This window comes from Lepidochelys olivacea (genome assembly GCF_965140295.1).
Source record: "Lepidochelys olivacea isolate rLepOli2 genome assembly, chromosome: 8".
Lineage (NCBI taxonomy): Eukaryota > Metazoa > Chordata > Testudines > Cheloniidae > Lepidochelys > Lepidochelys olivacea.
In genome coordinates this window covers 82,762,584-82,779,492 of record NC_140418.1, presented here as the reverse complement: position 1 = coordinate 82,779,492, position 16,909 = coordinate 82,762,584, and positions in this window count along the sequence as shown.

Below are 16,909 nucleotides of genomic sequence, written 5' to 3'. Positions count from 1 at the left end.
TCAGTCCAACCTTGTCTTCAGGAGGCCAATAGTAAAAACACACTAAAAGAGTATTACATCCCACAAGTAACATACTGAAATGCTTAACAAAATGGAAAAACAAGATATAAGTGAACTTCAAAGATCTTTTGAGGTAAATCAGAACCTCTTGGGGAAAAAAATGAAACCAAATAGTTGTTGAGTTGCAATGAAGCATTTTTCAGGGCTTTTATCTCACCTTTCCTCAGTGTACCATATAAAACAATTTTTATTGCAATTTCTAGCCAAGTAGAATCAGACTAGTGTATCAGCATCAGTGTGTGTGTATTCCGTTTTTCATGCATCATTTAAGAAGATCAGCTAATAGTTCTGCAGTTGGGGCTCTTTTGTCATTTTCTAGCTGATGTGCTGATGTTGAGGAGAGAAGCTGCTGTTTAACAATTTCAGCGGTGTTAACTCTACACAAACACTAAGAGAGAAGGGAAGAAGCTGGAGCAATTCTTAGAGTGCTTTGGTAAGATTTAGCCTGGAGATTAACATTTAGAAGCTCTCCTCAGGGGCTGATTGTGGGTGAATCCCAGCTGATCTGCTGTATGCGAAACACCAATTGATCCAGTTAGGTAAAAGAATTTTTCATCAAGCCTTTTTTTCCCCACTGTCTTCAGTGTCTTAGAGTGAATTGCCTACAGTGTTGTACACGTTCTACATTACAGTGTGATGACAGCCATGTTGGTTGTGATGAGGGACTTCCAATGCTAAAAGTGTCAGCCTCTGTAGCATGAACTAAAGAATTAAATTTATATCTGGAAGCTGTAACAAACTCACATCCTTTGTAGCTCGGAGGGGGATGTGTAACACACACCAAACTGTGGGTTATATAATTGCTAATGTAGACAGTACAATGAAGACTTCTGCTCAAGGTGCAGCTGCAGTCAAAAATCAAATACAATTTTAAGATTTGTAAGGAAGAGACAATGAATAATACGGGGAATATTATAATGCCATTATATGAAGCAGTGCTGTGTCTCATCTGGAATCCTGTCACCTCATCTCAGAACAGACATTGCTGAATTAGAGAAGATTCAGACATGAGAAGAAATGATCCAGGCCCTAGAAAAACTCTCTTAGGAAGAGTGATTGAAAAGAGTGTGATTGCTTACCTAAGAAGGGAGACAAATAAGAGGGGGCATGATAAATGTATATACAATAATGAATAGTATGGAGAAGTTAGATTGGGAACTTCTGTTCTCATGGTCTCATAACACAAGAAGAAGGGGATATTCAATTTTACTGAAAGGCATCAGATATAAAACCGATAAAAGGAAATACTTCTGCACCCAACACATAACTGGACAGTGGAGCTCATTTGTCACAGGAAATTGCTGAGGCCAGGAGGACAAAGAAAACATGAAAACAATAGCAGCTAAAATTGTAGAGTTAGTTGCTCACCATGAAAGGGAAGAGGGTGCAACCACAATGAAATACTGCATATTATTATTTCATGTTATGGCCATAATAAAGAGTGAGGTGTAAATATTTGCAAATATGAGGAGATGCATAGGGGAAAAAATACAAAAGTGGGGGAGAGGGACTACTCAGTATCTCCAAGTATTTCCCATCAGCAATGTGTTTTAAAATATGTTTGATTCAGAAGAAGATTCCAAAGGTCATAAATGTGTCTTCTAAGTGGAAGAGATGGAGGCCCAGAAACTCAAAGGTACATAGGAATGGCTCCAGTCAGTACTGCAATGCCTAACTCCTAGGTAGACTGCTGCCTAGTGGACTCCTCAACCTCCAGCTAAGCACACAGGGAGGGGCAGGTGCCCCAGAAATGCATTCTCAGAAACCGGCAAACTGACTGGGAAGCCACCTAAGTTAGCGAGGAGTGAAATGCTGAAGTAAGGGGTAGAAGGAGGAGGGCTTAGGCACCTAACATGGGCCGCCTGGCTGACAGGCCAGATATAGATCCTCCCTCCATTTGGGATCCTGAGTCGTGAACTCTCTTCTGTAGTTAAGCAGCTGACCTAGCTTAGTTCCTAGGTAGCCCATGCCCTGGCAGCTGAAACAGTATCTCTCTTTCAGTGTCTCCTGCTAATGCTCGATACTGCTCTCATACTCACCCTACATTTCCCTGTGTCCCTGCTGTCTTGTGTGGGTGTTGTGCTGACCATCTGCCTTTTGGGGGCCTGCGTCTGGCCCTTCTGCTGTGGGGTCTCTCATGTATTGGGTCTTAGGCGTGCTCAAAGCACACCTAAAGGATTGTACCCTATTGACATGTCCTGCCTGGTTTCAGAATCCCACTTTGGGGCCTCCAAAGCTTTCAGCTTCAGCTAAGTCTCTGAGCAGCTTGTTAGCCATGGGGCAGTCAGGGCTATGGGAGGTTTGTGAATACCAACTGGTAGAAACTTAGGTGCCTAGGGGACTTAGGTATCTATGGGGTTAGGTGGAATGTGAGTGCTGGTTTAGAAAATAGCGGTGGAGCCTAAGGATGGGATTCACAAAGCTATGTAGGTTCCTAACTCTGGTAGGTACCTAAGCTCCTTTGTGACTCCCTCCTTAAATGGTGGACTTCAGAACCTACAGGGGGCAGATAGGTGCCTAAATATCATTGGGGATGTGGGTCTGAAAAGCCTGTGATCCAATTCCATAGTGTATGAGTAGTGGTGCAAATAAAGAAAGAAACTGGGGCAAGGATACTTAGTTGTTTTGTTTGTTTTGTTTTGGGGCCTCAGCGTGAAGACTTGCTGGAGCTGGGCAGAGTGACTCTGCTGGATGGGCCAGTTTCATCCAAAAATTGGGTGGTGGGCACTAGGCTTGCTTATTAGCTATTTGAAGCTATTTAGATTATTTCTGTTGTGGTTAAGCACCCAGGCAGGGCATATCCGGAGTCCCTGAGAGAGTAAACAATGGCAGCCCAATAGCAACTCATGGGGAGGAGTCATAATTTATAAATAGGAGGAGAGGGAGGATGCAGTGCTGGAGCAGTGCAAGGACCAAAAAGTTCTGCTGTAAGGTTTGTATTCCAGGGTCTTAGGCTGTCTGTTTGACTCCCTCACCCAACTGCACTGCTAGAAATGCTCCAGGCTGTGCAAATTGCAGACTGTCATTGCAAATACCTGAGGGGAGTCTGAAGGAGACTGTGGGACTATCACTCTTTGAGGAGCTGATGTGACCTACAGCGGGTTTGGACACTATGCCACTGAGAAGGGTAAATCCTCTCAGAGGAAGAGTCCGAGGGGAGTGTATGCACATAACTATTTTACATTTTAAGTTGATAGCCACAAGTACTAAAACTTGGGGGAAACGCTACTGAAAGTGTTGTCTTTAAAAGATTTCTTATTGCCAATATTCACACTTGTTTCAAGGACTGTAAGTAACTATGATGTAGTCATATATAGATTTATTTAGTAAATGTTTTCCTTCTGAGATTTTGTGTCACTGACCTTCTATCAGAGATTTAACTCTGTATGATATTTGTGGGAATAAACATATATGAAAGTGCTGAAAAGACTACACTCTGGTCTCTACTGAAGCAGAGAGAGAAGCTACAATACAGGCAGAGGGAAAAAATACTATATCTGATTTAGCATACCGCCTTCCCCAGACCTGTTACAGAAACACCCACAGGCTCCAATCAGGACCCCATTGTTCAAACACAGACTTGTTTTTGCCCCAAAGAGCTTACAATTTAATTAAAGGAAAGACACAACATGGAGGAAGAACAAGAAATAATAAAATCATAAGGCCAATTGGGGAAGGAGCTAGTTTCCCATTGCAACTGGCCTATAGACAGACTTTCTGTCTCTGGGTTTGTTTTTCCTTGATTACATTAGAAAGAGTCAGTGTATCCCAGAACAATCTGTAGAGGTTCTGTGCTGTCAGAGTGTCTCTGCGTGTCTTAACCCCAAATTGGCTCCATAACAACGCCGCCCCAGTGGAGCCATTCTGCCATGGACTTGAAGCAGCATAAGTTTTGGTGTGGAATCTCAGAGGAGACAATGCATGGAGATGGTATGCTCCCTCCTTCCGCCCACTCATCACCACCTGAGCATCCCTCCTCCCAATCCACTCCATGCTGGGGAAGGATCCAAGGAGTTTTGGCCCCATTATGGCAGGGTGAACAATGAATTCTGCAAAAACAATGTGGACATTAAACCATAATGAAAACAATTTTAATATAATTCTAGGTAGAGAGGAAAGGGAAGGAGAAAGAGGGTGTGTATTTTTAAAAAATATGGGATCAGCTACTCAGCTGATGTGAATTGATGTAATTCCACTGCATCAAAGGATCTGGTCCCCAGCGTAAGCAAGGAACTGTTTACAATCATAAACCAAAGGAAAAATGATTACAAGTGAATAGCACAGTCAGGAGAGACAGATAAGGCTATAAAATTCCAAAGGCTTTGGCAGACAAACATTTTAACACGAGATTGAATTTAACTATTAAAGTTTAATGAATGGCTTCTATTAGGAACTGCTGTAAGGTCTGAATGGCTTTTTGCATACTCTGTATAGGAGGGGCCGTCAGTGTGTAGTTGCTGTCTGGTTGAAACAGCATTAAAAATTGACATTCATTGTGTCTCGGTGAGTCAAGCAGGAGAATGCATTGGTAAACTAATGAAATTAAAATAGGTAAAAAATAGGTTTAAGGTAATAATGGTATCTGTTGTAATCCTGTCTATCTGTGAATACAATTTCTGCTTCTTAGACTCCATCTAAAAGTAATGAAGGATACTGGGACAAATAAATATCCACTGTAAATTACAGTTAAGTGAACTGTTGGAAGAAGCAGACAAAAGTTATTTTTGGTGAATTCAGATGTTTGTAGGTACCCAAAAATAACTTTCCTATGTTGAGTCCAGGAAAGCTATATTTGCTGGTTTTGAACAGCTTTGGATTTTCTCAGTAAACTGTTCTCCCAGCCCTGCTAGTAATGTAATCAGCACTTATGCAGCAATAACAGGAGTGAGAGTGGCTTAGGCAATATCTTTAACCTCCAGAGACAATGGAAAATGGAGTTTACAAAGGCGCAGTACTATAATGCACTTATACAAAGAAAGAGTATTTTGGGGGTTGAAACAAAGAGGGCAGTAATTCACTTAAAACTTTCTGGAATGTTTACAAATGTATAAATAAACCAGGAGGAGGAGGCTTTAAACCATTGTTAATAATCAAAAGAGTCAGTAGATGGCATGAGAGACTTAAAAATTCAATGTGAAAAGGCGTTCCCTTCTTCAACATTGTGCCCTGTTTCCTGTTTTAGCACCAAGCCCTCCACTTTGTGGATTCCCCTGGTCTCTCATTCATCAGTTGTACTTTAGTTACATGAAGCACATTTGTTTTTTAGTTTACTCACTAACCACTTGTTCAAACATGGAGCGAAATCCTGGCTCCATTAAGATAAATGGGAGTTTTGTCATTGACTACAAAGGGGCTGCGATTTCACTCATTATTTTTTGAAGTTCTTATAATGAAGCGTAGGCATTTAATTTCCAGCAGCAACCTGATCTTAAGTTTTTCTTCCTCTCCTGCTATCCTGGATTCCTTGTCGCTGGCTGCAGTATAATATCATACTTTCTCCAAATGACACCCGGTGTCCTTTCAAACTAATGAATCAACAGGACCCTAATAGAAGCATCTGATTGGTCCAAACTGTTTATCACCTTTGTTCAGGAATGAAAAGAATCTGTTTAGATCAATCTTTTCTCTCTTTGACTTTATTTTAAGATGATCTAAATCATTTCGACTCATTACAAAGAGGTCAGTTTTAATCAAAACTCAACACAAGAAAATCAGACATGCTGTTTTGATTTCTCCAAATGCCTCATTTTAAAATGTGCTGAATCCTGAAACTGCAAGCCCTTTTCTTATCACTAAAATATACCGCATTTGGTAATGAGACCTATTGGAAAAATACCTTAATTTCTATCTTCATGGACTAAATTGTGTAACGTATACAAGAATAAATATTAATATCTATGTATTATTAACTCTGTGCAGTAGGTAGATATTGTTATCTGGAGCTGGAGAAAATGAGGCTGAAAGACCACTAGATTTGCCCAAGGCCACATTGCAAGTCAGTGTTAGTGCCAGGATTAGATTTTAGGACTTCACAGACTCTCAGGCCTACGGCATTCTTCCAGCCCTCATTTCATTACACAAGTGCAAACGAAAATAAAGAATAGAGGGGTGAGAACCACTCAGTGGTCTGGCAGGGCCCCAAAATGTCAATGGTATACTCGTTACAGCTGCTGCACCCAAAAAAATCAGCAAACCGAGATTCAGGCTCCAAACACTTGCAAAACACACTATAACAGATTCAAAAGTGAGGGAGCAAAGTACAAGATTACAGCTTTTATATTTTCTGTTGTTTATTGTGGATAAAGGGAATAGAACAAAAGTCAGTATATGATGAATAAAGCAGCAGAAAAGTCAGATGAACAAAGAAACTCACCAAGAAACAGAAGAACTGTGTGAACAGCGAGGGCTGTCAGCCAATCAGAAGAAATCAGAGCTGGTGGCCTTGCTGCACTTACATGCCATGAAGAGCAATGGGGTTTCTGCCCCAAACTGGGGTCCAGAGGAGTCCCTTTTTCTCCTACAGGGCATAAAAGAGACCAAGCAGATGGTTCCCCAGATGATCCAGCAGAAGTAGCAGTGATGGTGAGAGGTCCAGACCTGTGGAGGCAGGAGTAGAAAGACTGCTTTTGAAGGAGAGGTGGACGACACTGGAGGCCAGGTATCAGGAAAGTGGAGCAGAGCTGGAGCAATAGAAGCTTGCTGCCCAGAACAAACAAGCAGCTCGAACAGTCAAGTAATGCCCCTGGGACCCAGGAGGAAGGACATAAGGGTGTGCCTGATCAGGGGCTAGCAAACAAGCAGTGGGGGTATGATGGATGCCATCACTCTGCCTGCAGTCTTCAGCATTATGGCCACTAAAGGTTTTTCTGGGCATTGGCATGTGGGACCTTTTTTCTTGTGTTATTTTCTGTAGTGAAGTAACGGGGTTTAACTCTGAGGGCTCAGGTAGAAGCCTAGGAGGCCCAGAGTCAGTGGCTGAGGGGGCAAAATTGCTGTCTACCCTTGCCCGGGAAACAGAGTCAGGGGTGAGTGTGGCTGTAGCCACAGCAAAAAGGTGCTGTGGCCCAGAATCTGCTAGGAGCAACCTCTTCCTAGCATATGCACAACGGGCTATAGGAACCATCACCTAATTTGATCCACTTGTTGGATCATTAGCTTCCTCGGCCCAGGCCGGATATTGATGGGGAATGGGACATGAATGCTGAGCCATGGCCCCCACTAGGAGCAGTGAGACACTGCTACAGCTGGGAAATGCTGTGGGACAGGATTCCGCTGGCAACCTGGAAGCTTGGCACAGCAATAAAGCGATGTGGGTGATAAAAGCACTGAGAAATTCATGCTATCTCGTGTAACCTCCCCTTTCCTCCCTGGATTATTCAGCAGCAGGCAACACTCGCCTGGGTGCCTGATGTTGACAGTAAAAGAGATCCTGAGTATCCCAGTGGTGATGTTGGATAGGTGGGAATCCTCTATCCACCCCTCTGCTGCTGTCCCTTTACTGTACTAGTAAAGGAAATTAATCTTGGTGGTGCCTGCACCTGGTTGGACCCTGTACACATGCAATGGCATGCCTACAGGGCATATAAGAATAAACCTGAGCTAATCTATACAATGCATCTCAATTAAAAGTACCAATTATAAACAATATGCACCTAATATACACTTAGTTTACAGTTAACACACCTTTACTTAACAATTTAAAAACCAAGCTATTACAGACTGAGATGAATTAAAATGAGATTAATTAAAACCAATTTAAATTTGCAAGTGGCAGTTCAATAAATCCGTTAATAAATGCAGTTTACAGTAGTAAATGACACTTATCTAACTTGCATTTACACTGGCACCATTTCCTCCACCTCGGTGTGTGAGCGACTCTGAATTTCAGAGTTCTAAACACTTGTGTAGGTGCACTTGAAGACATGGGCATAGTTTGGGGAGGTTCAGGGAAGGCCTTGCCCCCCCCAACAGAGGTGAGGCCTGAGGAAGGCATGTGAGGTCATGTGCCACACCCCTCCCCCAGCTTTCTGTGAGTGCTGAACTGCCCTGCAGGGCTCATTATGCTCAATCTGTTGGGGGCGGGCGGCAGACATGCCAAACCCGAGGGAAAAACACAGAAATTGGGCCTCTTTTTGGCTAATTGGCTTGCGAGTTGCTTATTGACCAGTTTTTGGCTTGTAGCCTGTTGCTTCTTTGGCTTGTACCTTGTTGATTGTTGTAGCTTGCTGCTTCTTTTTTTTGATTGACTCCTGGCAAGCAGGAGAAAGGGGGCGGGGGTAAGCAGGGGCAAGGGGCAAGCATGGGCAAATGGGGGAAGAGAGTCAGGGGTGCCCAGTGGGCCCATCATAGTCCCAGACTGCACTCTGGGGGGTGGAGGGGGTTCACATAGAGTGTTGGAGTTCTTCGTGATTGGCTTGTTTTGGCCTTGTTTTGAAATGGAATTAGCTTGATTTTTGTCTTATTGTGAAAGTCAGGGTGCTTATTTACCATAGGTCAAGCCCTGCAGCCAGGCAGCCCAGTGAGGCGGGGAGCAGGATGGAGCAGCTGCTCCGTGTTGCTACCTCAGCAGTTGGACGCTATCTCTTGGGTCCTAGTTCCTACCTGTTTCCTCTACAACAGTGAGTTCCCACAGGGGACAGGGAAAGGGGTAGGGGGTTGGGGAAGAGACAGTGGAGAAGGGGGGATAGGACAGGGGAAAAGAAGGGGATGGGAGAGTGGATTAAGTTGCCCCTCCCTACCTCTTCCACTTGCAGTCCCCCCGTTCTGTCCCTAATGCTCTGTGCCTTCTGCCTGCGGACCACCCATGGCACCACCTTTTCTGCCCCTTCCCCAGGCCTGCCCCTTTTCCATCTATGGCCCCCCCATTTTCCCCCCCACTGCGGCCCCCATCCCATTTTCACCTTTCTCCCCCTCCCACCACTGTGGCCCCCAAACTGGAGAAGCTCTGTTCCAGTTCCATGGCCCCATGGCTGCAGCACGACATGAGACTCCTCCAGTCCCAGGACTGCAGCAGGGCATCCAGAGGCGACCCCTTGCGCTTCTGCGGGGAACCAGGGTTGGAGTGTCGGGGCTTCGCCTGCGCCACTCACCTGTCTGTCCCCGGCACTTCTGCGGGAGAGTGGGTCAGGCACGGGGTCTTCCCCTGCCACCCTACCGAGTTTTCTGGGGAGAGGGTCAGGGTTGGGGGCTGGGTTTTCCCCCATCCCGCAGCTTCTGCAGGGGAGGGGGTGCGGGTGCTGGCATTTCCCCTGCCGCCTGGGCTTCCCCTGCCGCCCCCGCACTGGGGTTTCCCCACCTTCCCGGCACTTCTGGTGACTGGGGGCAGGTGCTGCTGCAGGGGCTTCCCCTGCTGCCCCATGCTGAGGTCAGGCGGGAGGGGCCAGGGGCTGCCCTGGCAGCCTGGCACTTCTAGGGGCCAAGGGTGGGAGCTGCCAATGGGGATTCCCCTTCCACCCTGCGGTGGCTTTATATGGGGGGGATGTGCCCATTTTTCCAGGTCCCACCAATTGTCCGGGGCCCCTGGTCATGGACATTGTGGGCCCAGTGGATAATCCATCACTGGGGTGGGGCTTTGGGGGAAAGAGGCAGCAGGCGGGCAGGGCCTCGGGGAGAGGTAGAATGGGGGCAGAGCATTGGGAGTAGTGGTGGGACAAGGCCTCAGGGAGGGGAGGTGCAGTGGAGGCGGGGCTTCAATGGAAGGGACAGAGTGGTGGGGCCGGGCCATAGTTTTGGGTGTTGATGGACCACCACTTCTAGGGAGCTGCTGGAGCTCCTGGGCAGAAGTGACTCTCATGTCATGGCCAATGGCCAAAACACCAGTATCAACTCATGGGGGAGATTGTGATAATCAGGGTGCAGATGTAATGCTGACAGGCCCCCGTCATCGGTGGGCGGGATTGAACCTGGGACCTCAGTGTATGAGCCTCTTATAAATATAAAGGGAAGGGTAAACACCTTTAAATCCCTCCTGGCCAGAGGAAAAACCTGTCAGCCCTGTAAAGGGTTAAGAAGCTAAGATAACCTCGCTGGCACCTGACCAAAATGACCGATGAGGAGACAAGATACTTTCAAAGCTGGGGTGTGTGGGGGAACAAAGGGTTCTCTCTGTCTGTGTGTTGCTTTTGCTGGGACCAGAGAAGGAATGCAGATCAGAACTCCTGTAAAAAGTCAGTAAGCAATCTACTTAGATATGCGTTAGATTCTGTTTTGTTTAAATGACTGATAAAATAAGCTGTGCTGGATGGAATGTATATTCCTGTTTTTGTGTCTTTTTGTAACTTAAGGTTTTGCCTAGAGGGATTCTCTATGTTTTGAATCTGATTATCCTGTAAGGTATTTCCCATCCTGATTTTACAGAGATGATTCTTTTACTTTTTCTTTAATTAAAATTCTTCTTTTAAGAACCTGATTGCTTTTTCATTGTTCTTAAGATCCACGGGTTTGGGTCTGTGTTCATCTATGCAAATTGGTATGGATTTTTATCAATCCTTCCCCAGGAAAGGGGGTGTAGGGCTTGGGGGGATTTTGGCGGGAAAGATTTTTCCGAGTGGGCTCTTTCCCTGTTATTTTTGTTAGACGCTTGGTGGTGGCAGCAATAAGGTCCAGGGACAAAAGGTAAAATAGTTTGTACCTTGGGGAAGTTTTAACTTAAGCTGGTAAAAATAAGCTTAGGGGTTTTTTCATGCAGGTCCCCACATCTGTACCCTAGAGTTCAGAGTGAGGAAGGAACCTTGACAGAGCCTCTACTGCCTGAGTTAAAAACCATATGGCTGTTAGCTAAGGCTGTAGAGCAGACTCATTAATCTCTCTCTCTAAGTGGTCTTGATGCCACTACATGGGACAGAACACCACACCCCGTAGGTGTGTGGGTTACACAGACACCCCAAGGAGAGAAGATAAGGGTTAACTCCTGCCACAATAAGAAGTTCAACCAATTGATTGCATATACTGTTATTTTAATGTAAGAGAATACCAAGTAAGATCTTTTATGAAAGCTTGTAATGCACTGAACTAAACAGTCATTTTGAGATACGTTTATGGCTGAAGGTTATGACTGTATGTGTGTATGGCAAATTGCAACTGACCTCAGCAGCATCTCACAACAGCATGGTGACGCAATCAGGTGGGGGTGGGGGCTACCTCTGAACCAGACAAGACTGCCTTCAAGCATCAAGCCATTTTCCAGCCCGGGAAAAAACAATGAGGAACCACCGAAGCTATGGGACCTGCTTGAAACTGAAATATCTTCAAAAACGAAGCCAGGCGAGCGTTTTCTCCTCTTTGAATACCTATAGTGACTGAAGAACATCCCCCCCCCCACCGCAAACTTTTTTAAAATGGAAGGGGTTTACGTAAAACTGAGGGACAGGCTGTATATAGGCCAGAAGCTGTCCATGAAACACTGACACACAGGTGGTATGCTGGGAAACAGTTCAAAGGCAACTTGTATTAGAAAAGGGATTTTATTTAATGTGGAAGTTAAAGCCTGAGGTTATGTCTGTGTTTATTTACTGGATAACTCATATATGTTTGCTCTTTCTTACCATTTCATCTTTGAATCTGTGGTTTTGTTATTAAATAAACCTTTTGTTTACTTTACCCTAAGCATGTCGCTGTGGTGCAAACTGTGTGGCATGTGTGCACCAAAGAGAACTGATAACGTAGGGGAAGGGGAGCTGGATTCACACCTTTGGGAGTGCTGAATCAGAGGGGAAAAGTTAGAGTTTCTGGTACTTAGGAACTCAAGAAATTTGAGGAGACTTGGGAATTTGGGGAGACTTTGGCAGGGCTGTTGAGTCACCCTGCAAGGAGTAACTAGGCTGCTGGATGCCAGAGTGACTTTGCACTTGTGAACAGGTTATTGGTCTTAGGGATCTGAGCCACAGTTGCACAGGCACCCCCAGGCTGCAGAGCAAGTGGTGACAGACCCTCCTTAGTAGGGTTGCCAATTTTGGTTGGACATATTCCTGGAGGATTCCCCACATGACATTATCTTTAATTAAAGATTAATCCTTAATTCCTGGAGATTGCAGGACAATCCTGGAGGGTTGGCAACCTTATCCCTTACTGGTCTGGGTGCGCTCCAAAACATCCTAAGGGGCTTAACTGAAAGGCCATTTGCCTAGCTTGCTACAATACAGAACAAAACTTAAGCAATTCATAGCAGTTGAGATGCAACAGTGAAGAAAGGTACAGTACATAAAAGCCTTGACTGTGAAATATACATTTTAATACTCAGTAGATAATTGCAATGTGAGAGTTGCTTTATAGCATAGGGCAGTACTGAATTCCAAATGAGCTTTAAATCCAAACTTCAGCCAGCCTCTGAAATAGGTCTGAAATATCATTGCGGTATATTAGGGCTTGGTGCATTGGCCTTTTGACACTTACCAATCTAACATTGCTCTTAATTCCTTTGGTAAAATGAGTTTGTTCTACAAGATTCCACCCTCCCTGGTCCCACCCCAATTCCAACCTGTGGCTTTATGAGCTTTCATTATATTTGCATTTCACAGCTGCAGCATCAGTGACTTCCTTCTGTCTTTTAAAGATACTCAGCTGCCTCAGTGTGGGGGCAGTAATGAACGAGCACCATCACCTCCAGAACAACAGACAAAAATAAAAGCTGTGCCTTAAAAATGGAAATAATGTGAGCTGTGGCTAACCTCTGTCCTGAATGGAACAGAAGGAAGCAGGCATGCGCTCGTTTCACTAGCTATGGCTTCCTCATCTGGTCGAAGCGGCAGTTTGAGCAAAGCCTTACTGGAGAAAGTGCGAATGGCTGCCACTCTGTGCACTTCTGTAGCAGAAATGAACATCTGCTCCATCATCATCTTGTGCTCCCAGCACATACACCTCCCGGATGTCACCTTTCCTTTCGTCAGCGCCTGAGTGCTGTGGAGCATTCTAGCTTACAGCCGTTTAGACTGTGCCCGTACTGCCCCTGAGTGGACCTACACGTATAATACTGTCCGCTGATTTCAGTGGCCTGGACATAAAACAGCTACCGCATGGCGGCTGCAGCACTGAGCCACAAGAACGTGAAACAATTACACATGTTGCGATTTCAAAAGCCTGTCACAAGTTGCTGAGCTAACTTATGCCTTCTGATGCTTGGGGCCAACTCCCACTGAAGGTGGTGGGACTCATTTTAGTGCACCTGAGTGCTGAAGAAGGTTAAAAAAAAGTTTAAAGTAGCAGCATGGTCTTCATCCCTGTTTCTCCGCGTCAAGCTCCCTGCTACTCATCACTAGCAGACTGACCTTAAGTCAGGTGACTGGCCTGCCGTTGTTACTAGGGATGAGCATTGAATACTCAAGGCTCTGCCCTTCCCAGTTTTCTGTATGAGGCCATCACTGGGGATAAGCATTTATCGTTTCAGGCAGTACAGCGTAGTGTGCCTAATTTGGTTAATTTTATTTAAGAGGGTGCTATACACAGGGAAATGCATTTTTACTGTCTTCTCCTTGTTGCTCTTGTAGATCTGAGGCTGCCACCCCTGAGACAGGAACATAACACTCTCTGCATTTGCCGTAATTTATGGCATTATTGTGTTCCCATTATATAATACACTGGCTTGTATATGTGATTGTGTTTCCGCTCTTGAGGTTGATTCCACTGACTATAAACAGCCTGTGTCTTACTTCCAAGGGAAGGAATTCTCTTTTAGCTGACATAACAGGGGCTTATATTTTTGGATACTGCAGTGCTGATTACTGAGGTATCTATAGGTAGAGGGCATGGTCTATTAAAAATAGAATTAATTCATAATGGTAAAGAGTATTTGGCTTGATCAATTTTCCATAGTAGTACCTTTTGAGCAGTAAAGCTCCTGTTAACATTTCTCTTCACTATCATTCTTTTATTTGAACTGGTTTACTGGAGGAAGGTTTCCCTTTCATAAACAGGTGGCTTAAGAGACAAGAAGATTTGTCAAAGCTGCCACAAATGGCAGTGGGAAGTGGCCCAGGCCCAGTGGTGAGCTGGAGCCGGTTCACACCTGTTCGCGTGAACCATTTGTTAAATTTTGAAGCAGTTTTAGAACCGGTTGTTAACCTGCTTCCCTGCAGGGGGCGCTGAGGCTTTGATGGGCTCCAGCTGGGAAGTGATGTAATTTCTCCTCCGGCCGCCAGGGGTGCTGCACTGCGGGAGCCATGTGGGCTGCCGCCACGTCCTGGGCACGAGCCCTGGTGCTGCTGCTGCTCCCCCCGACCCCTGGCCTTGGGGCTCCCAATGCTGCCTGGTGGGTCCCCGGCTGCTCTGCTGGACCTGGGCTGCGTCCTGCTGCTCTCCCCATGAGTACCCACCACCCTGCCCGCAGCCAGCCCCCGTCTCCAGCCACCCCCTGCCCTGCCTCCAGCCACCCCCTCACCTCCTGCCTGCAGCCAGCCCCCATCTCCAGCCACCCCCGCACCCCCTGCCCGCAGCCAGCCCCTGCCTCACCCCCTGCCCTGCCGGCAGCCAGCCCGTCTCCAGCCAGCCCCTGCCGCACCCCCTGCCCTGCCTCAACCACACCTGCACCCCCTGCCTGCAGCCAGCCCCGTCTCCAGCCAACCCCTGTCCTGCCCGCAGCCAGCCCGTCTCCAGCCACCCCCACACCCCCTGCCCTGCCCGCAGCCAGCCCCTGCCACACCCCCTGCCCTGCCCGCAGCAAGCCCGGCTCCAGCCAGCCCTGCACCCCCTGCCCTGCCTGCAGTCAGCCCCTACCTCCAACCACCCCCTGCCCTGCCTCCAGCCACCCCCTCACCTCCTGCCTGCAGCCAGCCCCCATCTCCAGCCACCCCCGCACCCCCTGCCCGCAGCCAGCCCCTGCCTCACCCCCTGCCCTGCCGGCAGCCAGCCCGTCTCCAGCCAGCCCCTGCCGCACCCCCTGCCCTGCCTCAACCACCCCTGCACCCCCTGCCTGCAGCCAGCCCCGTCTCCAGCCAACCCCTGTCCTGCCCGCAGCCAGCCCGTCTCCAGCCACCCCCGCACCCCCTGCCCTGCCCGCAGCCAGCCCCTGCCACACCCCCTGCCCTGCCCGCAGCAAGCCCGGCTCCAGCCAGCCCTGCACCCCCTGCCCTGCCTGCAGTCAGCCCCTACCTCCAGTCAGCCCCTGCCCTGTCTCCAGCCAACCCCGCACCCTCCTGTCTCCAGCCAGCTCCAGCCAACCCCTGCCCTGCCCTGCCCGCAGCCAGCCCTGCACCCCCTGCCTCCAGCTAGCCCTGCCCCACGCCCCTGTCTGCAGCTGGCCCCACATCCACTGGTGCCCTGCAGTTCCCAGGGCAGTAACCCTGCACACCGTCTTCAATGAGGGGGGCAGGGAGCAGCTGGGACCCACACATGTGCACACCCTAGGGTGACCAGACAGCAAGTGTGAAAAATCAGGACAGGTAATAGGAGCCTATATAAGAAAAAGACCCCAAAATCTGGACTGTCCCTATAAAATTGGGACATCTGGTCACCCTAGCACACCCCCCAGGGGGTGGCAGGGACCCACACATGTGAAACGGAGCTCATTTCTATTTCAGGCCCATCTTTTTAAAAAAGAACTTTAGGCAGGGTTAACATACACCTGTATTTTCCTGGACAGGTCAGGCTTTTTGGTTCTTAAATTGCCATCCGGGAGAAATTTTTAAATTTTAAAAATTCCTCCCAGGAAAATACGGACATATGGTAACCCCGTTGGTACAAAAAATACATACTGGGGCACATCCCTTAAATCAGAACTTTTTATAGGGAACCGGCTGTAAAGATTTTGGCAGCTCATCACTGCCCAGGCCCAATAGAGGAGCTGACAGTAGCTCAGCTTGTACTTTGTCATTTTAATGAGAGGAGGCGTGTAAGATGCTTCATCTACCCTTTTGCAGTGCAACTCTACTGAGGAACTAGCAAGTAACATGGATTTGGCCTGAAGAAGAGGTTCTTCAAGGAAGAATAAGGAGCATCCTGTGAACACTGTATTACAAATAAAAATGTAGCAGGAGAACTGATGTTATTGTTCCTAGACTGAATGGAGTTGATGGGAAAACTGAGGATCAATATTAAATAGTTGTCTGAACAAATTTTTTGGTTACTACTACCACACGCCAGACAGAATCTGGCCCTTACTGTTGGACTTTATTTTAGATATGTAATGTATGGGTATTGTTATTTGTATCATATTTTTCTGTCATTCTTTTGGTAATTTTACTCAGTGTTTTACTAATTGTTTTCTAAAGTTTTTCTAGGCATGAATTTCATGGATGTACAATAGAAAACAATCAACCAAAAAAGTTCCTTTTTATTCTGGTAGCCTTTGAACTAACATCCCATTCTTTTAAATTCAAATCAAAATGGGCACTGTGTCACACACACTGGCTCTCTGGAAAGCTACTGTGGGAGCCTAGCAGTTCAAATCATTCTTTCATACTGTATACTAAGGCTAATGCTTTTGTTGGGAGTGAATTTTTTTTTTTCCAGAACAGTTCCGAAGCACTGGATTTTCCTTTATACTAGAAAACATAAATGAAAACAATTGTGTACTGTATCTTTAGTATGCTCAATTATGAAATCCTTTATACAATAGAATGTTAGAGATAGCCATAATCATGTTTGCCTCTCATCACCCAGTGAAAATACTTTTAAGAGAGGACCAGTGTAATTATATTCCAGATAAAAGGAACCAGAATATTATACTTGGCTTGATTGCTTTGTTGATAAGAAGCAGGGGGTGGGAGGAAGAGATCTGGATACTTATTTAATGAGCAACATATTTATTAAGCAGCATGTATTGTACATAATGCATTTGACTTTGTACGTAATGCATTAAGCTTACCTATTTTTAAAGCATATATTTTTTAATATTTTACTGCAGCTATTGCATTCCCTT